This window comes from Branchiostoma belcheri, unplaced genomic scaffold, assembly GCF_001625305.1.
Source record: "Branchiostoma belcheri isolate BF01 breed outbred unplaced genomic scaffold, Haploidv18h27 scaffold26, whole genome shotgun sequence".
Lineage (NCBI taxonomy): Eukaryota > Metazoa > Chordata > Leptocardii > Amphioxiformes > Branchiostomatidae > Branchiostoma > Branchiostoma belcheri.
In genome coordinates, this window is record NW_017803865.1 from 1332509 (window position 1) to 1338508 (window position 6000).

Genomic DNA, 6000 nt, shown 5'->3' on the forward strand with positions numbered 1-6000 from the left:
GTAAATCATAGTTATTTCCCTATAATAAAGCATCAGTGAATACAGTACTCAGAAATACATTATCACTCCAGTATTGATTTTTTTGCCAGCAGCTGCTGACTTATGTAAATGCTAAATTGTTTACACTTTTAGGGCAGAATTCTATGTTGGATTGTTTGGAAGGGTTCTGTCAATTGACAACATTATTGTTAAATCTTTCAACACAAGGGAGACTCAAGTATAAAACTATGGAGGCTGAAAATAATTAATCTGCACTTGTGAAAATATTTCTTAATTTCTTTCCCTTGTACCACCGAACTACCTCATTGTTAATTTACTTTGTATAATTTGAATTGTACAGTTGAATTTTATCACACTTGTATTATTTATGACCTTCTGGGTTTGTATTCTGTTTCCTGTCATGAATATTATGATATGGGCTCCCAAGGAAATCAGTGCTGTTTGGTTGAAGGGACTACCCATGTGTATCTAAGATTGATAAGTAAATAAGTAAAGAAATATGTAATTGTGTTGGAAAAGGATCCTGGTTAAAGATTTACAAGCATGGAAACCAGTATATTGTTCTGACAATCCGTGTGGAACACTTATGAATGTGGAATATGTTAAATTTCAAACCCAGATGTCAGAACTAGACTTCTTCTCAGAAGCCAGATCTAGAATTACCCCATCCTTTAGACTTACCAACATGTGGGAATGAAAATGAAGCTGACACTGATTGTCAGAAGTACTGTGAGAAATATAATGGTCAACTATAGAAAAACAATATAACACAGTAAAGGGTATAGTAGGGATGGATGACCATGAATTGTACATGTTAGTTTCACATAATAAACATGGCAATGTTCATGTAGCTGGCTGTTAAATAATGCATGTGAAGATACATGGTGCAATCACAGCCAATGTGGGAAGTTGATTGGAAGAGAAATGCCCCGAATCCTCCGAGGGCACCCACAATGTGGCGCGGGGGTGAGTTTCTACGGACGTTCAAAGCCACAGAATCAATATGATCAACAACATCAGTGCTACTGGCTATCAATCAGCAATAAATTCAATCAGGAGAAAATCTCATTATCTCCTAATCAGGGGTTGGGGTTTGAGGCGGATCATGGTCAAACCTTGATGTAATTAGATTTAAAACCTTTCGGATCAGATTTTACGTTTATTGTTGCTACCAAAATGAAAAGGACAGAAAGAATTCTGCCACTGCACCTTGCTGACATGTACAGATATGTGATATAGGAAAACCATGTCACCAAGGGTCTGCGTACACATCAATAATATATAACACTACAATGTACATGGCAATACTGACACCAGCAGTGCTTTGTGTTGGAAGTTCAAGATGGATTGTCTCAATGTTTATTTCTTTTGTTATTTGGCACATGGCTCACAGTTTTGTAACTAAGGACATAACAATTTTTGTCATACTTCCCAGGTAGTAGACCTCCCACTTTGATATTTGGTCATCTAGATTCCTGACCTTCAGTCAGCCATGACCATGACATTGAGACTACAGTGCCCACAGTGCAACATGCATGTCACTCACACAGTCAAGTTCATGATCTGATTGAACCCAAGTTTTACTCATTGTATGAGGGTTAGACGTGCTTGCACTTCAGATGTCAGATATTTGTTATCAGACCTCCAGCTGCTTCTGTCCAGCGGGTTTATGTATCATGAAGATTGAGATGGGAACATCTTCCTTAATGTTCTCTATCCATTTCTTTCCCGTTCTGCCCTTGCATTGGGTTCAGTCATTGTCATTATGGTGTCAGCATGGCCATATATTACCTCCATTTACCATTGCACTGGTTGGTGGCGCAGACAAGGTATGCATCAAAGAACATCCACCAAGTGGTCTTCCTCTTCTTGAGTCACTACTAGTATGTACACTATAGTACAGTACTTTAGTCTGCCACACTCTCCCACTCTAGCTATTTTTACCCACACATGACATTGACTTTCTCTTGGGGTCAGATCTTCCAGTTCCTCCTTGGTGTAAGGTTCAGGGAGGAGGAGGCAGACAAGAAGCCTCATGGTCTGCTCCTGTCCACAGTTGTATGTCATTTGTCCATCTGAATTGAGACTCCACTTTGCCATCAAGCTTCTGTGCCTGTTCTGAGACATGATCATGTTGGCCAGGCTTCCCTTGCTTCTGGAAGAAGGGATTCCTTTGGGGTCATTGTGAGCTTATGTGAATTGTGATGCTTTCTGGAGGTCACAGGGCAGACTGCATGGTCATTCTCTGTGACTGTGCACTACCACTGAGCGGTTCAAGCTACTAGTATAGTCTATTCTTAATACATGTACACTGAAAAAGCAATATTCACAGCGTCCATTTTAGCCCATCAGACACCTAACCTCAGTGTTGTCCAACAAAATATCAAAATACAATGTGCTGATTGATCTTAGTGTCATGCTTCAGGGAAAATAGAGACGCCGTCATTATGAATTGATGCTCATATTAATGTGCTTACGTTATTGTTAAGCCAGAAATATCTTCAGTCCAATTACCAGGGACGGTGTTATCATTCAATCTTTATTCCCAAAATTGGATTTGGTTTCCTACCCTCTACATTGTCATTTCCTGCATTATGATTGAAAGGCAGAGACGTAATCCCCGGCAGATTAGTGATATGACTCACAGTCAATCAAATGAAGACTGATTAGTCCTTGATGTTAACTAGTATACAGACAGATCAAAGACGCAGAAGAAGCTTTATTTACACAACAAATAGTATGCAGTTTGGCCTTAATGGCTGCAAGGTGCAACATAAGTGATGGGTGATGGTATAAGTAAAGCCCAACATTGTACTGTTTTAACTTGTACTTTTGAAATAAACCATTGAGTTTATTTACTGTGGCTTTTGGGGGCACTCAAAATTCAGGTAGCATACTGGGCTACCTAGGTTCAAAAAGAGGTTGTCCCAAGTAAAATTTGGTTGCCCTGGGCAACCGGGCAACCAGGTATTTTGCACGCTGCTATACTGGCAACAATTAGGTGGGGCTTATTGTGGGTTTCAGTATCTTTTCTTGGAACAAAACATATATACTACATTACATATGTATTTACCTATTTTTGCATTTTGACTGCCTGCCTTCTTGCTTATGTGAGAGTTGTCTAAAAATATATTCAAATGATAACACTTCATAACAAAAAGATGTATCTTTTGTATTTCATAAAGATCAAAATATATGTTTATTTTCAGAAATAATGTGGGCTCATAAATTCATGATAAATTCCTTTTTCAGCTACATGCACAGGATCACAAATATGCTGCAGTAATATATAATGAAAATCATTTCGTTTCCACATTGGCTGCACGTAGGTGGAAATGAATTTTACGACATGTTTCTGTAGACTGTGCAGATTCCTATCACACCGTATTTCATGTGGAGTTCCATGATCCTGAGATAGCATCCATATCTCCATGATACATGGCACAAACCTTCTGTGCAGGCAAAAATCGATGGGGAGATTTAAACCACCTCTGATAGATATGAGAGACATATTCTTTCCCTTGGCAAACTGTAATCTCTGATATGTATCTTCTAGAAAAGAATTGAAACCCTTATCAGCATCTATGTACATGTACCTTCCAATACAACCACAATATATTATTGAAATGCATGCGTATGAAGTTTCTAATGGCAGAAGTAAGGTGCTTTGGTTGTTTATAGGGTAATGAAAATTTACACAGGACCATTTGAAAATTGAGCGAGTTTCAGTTTTGGTTATATAGTTACCTTCGCCAAGAAGATCATGTATTTGTTGGTGTTTGTGTGTGTGTGTGTGTCAACACGATAACTTGAGAAGGCGGAGATGGATTGTCTTGATACTTAGTAGGTGGGTAGGTCTTTATGAACCCTCGAAATGATTAGATTTTGGGCCCCCTGGTGGCTTTTTATGGTTCTGCAGCGGAACTTTTTATATCTCGTGATCTGAATATATGACAAATTTTAAGTGGTAGTAGCTATAGCTCTCAGGCCAGGGAAGAAGTGAGTTTGGGTCACCAAGCAGCTTGTTCTGGAACTGCAGGAGGTTAAGGGATCAGCGTGATTTTTGGTATGTAGTTAACTTATGTCATGCTTGACATAATAAAATGACAATATAATAAAATGATAATTATGCAAATCCAGATGTAATTTGCAAAATTAATGAGGAAATTCTATGATATAAATCTACCTTCCATGATATGACTGTTCAAAATTGCAGCTCGTCAAGTTTAACTCCATTTTCAAAGGTATGAGGTTGTGGAACACTACCAGTAGTTTTACTTGTTATGTAAGGGTTGCTGGTCTGCAATGTAAGCATACAATTATGTTAACCAGTAACATATCATGAAATGTACAGCTATATTCATGTGATGGGTAGACTTCTTGAAATTGGTGAATGTAAATTATGCATTTGATCTCGTGCAATTTCTCAGGTATTTAATTGCTGTCATTACATTGGTTTTCCTGGTTTAAATTACTGTATTCTGAGTGATCTTAATTGCTTTTTCAGGATGTTGTTGAATGAAGGTTAAGAGTGTATCGTAGATCAGGCCACAATGATTTAATCTCTTTTTTGGTAGAAAAAAGCATGAAAACAAAACCAGAGGAACAGGTTTGTGCCTTGGTACACTCGGTTTCCTGGAGTGAATAAAGACATGTTCTAGTTTTTTTTCCTGCCCTAAAAACTTTTTTATGATGTCTACTTGTTGTATTTTCAGTGCAAAACCAATGATATAATTGCTGCGACCTCACCTTGAAATGTCTCATGACGATTAGCTTGAAAATAAATGGTCAGTTTTGCTTTTGAAATAACTTCAGTCTAGGAGGTCATTACATGTAGTTTTTAGGTCAAGTCAGAAAAACATCATGTTTATTAGATGGTACTGGTAGTCTGCAGGTTTTGCTAAACCCTTGTACTTACAATGATTTACAAGTCTGATAAAAATGCTGATGAAACGCCTTTATGCCTCTGATGACCCAGTTTTGAAATTGGTGCTTTTGTGCACACTTAATCTTAGGCCACACCAATTTAATTTGTTGGTTCTCGGATTCTTTCAGAAAAAATATGAAGCGACAGGGCAAAAAATAAAATAAAAACAGGTCTAGGCATCCCACTATAGGCTTAAATGCTACAAAATGAGCCAATGAAGTCAACACAAAAGGCTGGGTTAAAATTTAAACATTGAATTTTGAACTTTTAATCAAACCACTGCAATGATAGATGGGAAAACTGTAACTATAGGAAAAAAAGGACTTTCCTCAACTGTTGGGGGCAAAACATGAGCATTTTTCAGTTGATTCAGGACCAGAATCAATTTTTTTTTTTTTTTGCAAATCAGAAAAAAACGAAGAGGTGAATCCGAGAACCAACAAATTAAATTGGTGTGGCCTTACCAATGGTAAATGTAAGCTGTTACCAATGGTAAATGTAAGAGTTGGGAACCATCACATTAAGTCTGCAATTAAAAGGTCACGGTATAGACCTGATAGAATGGTAGGTGAATCTATATTCAGCTCTGATTTAAAGTAATTCACGAAAGTAAATGGATTTACAACTAGAGTTCGACAATCTCATACCTCCATGACATGTTTAGTGCTTTCGTAAAGCTTATGCATAGTGATGATCACATAAATGGCTTACATTTACAATCCTGCTCATTAGCAAGATTTTTATACAAATTATTCACATAGCCCCTACCTAGTAACATACAACACACTGGTGAAATCCTTACCATTTAACATGGACAACGTATGATATTGTTGGTTATATGCAAGTATGACCTCTGACATACCTTTGCCAACTCATGTTTGCCATCCAAGCTGACGAATTATAATTTTTTTTACTGTCAATATGCAAATTATAAGAGCCATTTGCATATATTATATCATTTGATCATATTCTCCGCCCAATGACAGGGTTATCTTAAGAAATAAGGCTATTCTAGCGTTTCCTCATAAATTATGCTAATGAGGTCCTGATTTGAATAAATTATGTTTAGTGAT

At 37.3% G+C, this 6000-nt stretch overlaps 1 protein-coding gene across 5 annotated transcripts in view; it reads left to right on the forward strand.

Annotated features, from left to right (window-relative positions):
• Positions 1-6000, forward strand: part of LOC109471900 (amyloid beta A4 precursor protein-binding family A member 2-like) — a 59033-nt gene that overhangs the window by 752 nt on the left and 52281 nt on the right. The gene's annotated exons all lie outside the window — the stretch shown is intronic.